The sequence below is a fragment of the Rutidosis leptorrhynchoides genome, chromosome 3, assembly GCF_046630445.1.
Source record: "Rutidosis leptorrhynchoides isolate AG116_Rl617_1_P2 chromosome 3, CSIRO_AGI_Rlap_v1, whole genome shotgun sequence".
Taxonomy (NCBI): Eukaryota; Viridiplantae; Streptophyta; class Magnoliopsida; order Asterales; family Asteraceae; genus Rutidosis; species Rutidosis leptorrhynchoides.
The window spans coordinates 656,395,747-656,397,063 of NC_092335.1; positions in this window are offsets into that span (position 1 = coordinate 656,395,747).

Consider the following 1,317-nt stretch of genomic DNA (forward strand, 5'->3'; position numbering starts at 1 on the left):
ATCAAACAACATTACGTACGCTTAAAAAACTTGTACTTTACGTTTCGCGACACGTACCTATATCAATAATTAGACTTAATTCACCATTGACTATATCACTCAAAGTGTAACTTAATCATTTAAGTGTTTTGGTCATTTGCTTCTATATATCATCGTCTCGTTATATATCAAAGTATTAATAGAAATTATTTTAACCCAAAACGTTTTATGACTAAGTTAATATTATATGTTATCACTTTGTAAAATATAAATATATTCTCATTTAGAAATATAAACTTATGTATTTTAGAAATATCTATTTACTAATATAATATTTAGTTTTTCAAAAAGTTAAATATATTTCCAAAACGTAATATATATAATTTAAAATCGTTTCCATAATAGAAAATATTATATCATATAATGTTTACGCTTTAATAGATAATTTGATATAGTTCCTTTATGTGCCAACGTTTATTTTAATTAACATATCTAAATATCAATCGATTCAATAATCAAATACTAGTATCGTTTAATAAATAATTCGAAATATAAACACGTTTTTAATTATACGTTGCAAGTTATATATTTATATTTAATTAAATCACGGACCGTTATCATTTATAACTTGTCAAAAGGTTTCTAGAAAGATTCTAAATTTTAAGATAACGTTAAAACCTTTATCCTTATTAAAATGACTCCGTAACAATTTGTCAAAAGTGGTTCCAGACATTTATAAAGTTATATTCCTTTTTAAAGAAGACGTGACACTCAAATCATTGTATATAATTTCTAAAATTTATAACAGTAAAAGATAATGATAATAACTTTAATAATTTACATCTTGGCATATTGTAAAATGTACAATCTTTCATATCATAGTACGTTTTATATCTATTAATTGTATTCGAAACCACCTATATATAAGCTCTCTATACTTGTATATATATATATATATATATATATATATATATATATATATATATATATATATATATATCTATATATATATATACACGTTTTACATAACACATAATATTACGTAGACGTTTATCTATAACGAATAAGTATAACGTTATACGTTTAATATTTTGCTAACATTTACAAGTCATAAAATAGATTTTCTAATATATTTACATGCCAATCAAACCGTTTAATATTTTGTTAATATATCTCAATTTAATAATCACACATATGTATATATTCATACATATCTATTTACACATAATTGTTCATGAATCGTCAAGAGCAGTCGAAGGGTAATTGATTACATGAACATAGTTCAAAGTTTTTAAGATTTCCACATTACAGACTTTGCTTATCGTGTCGGAAATATTA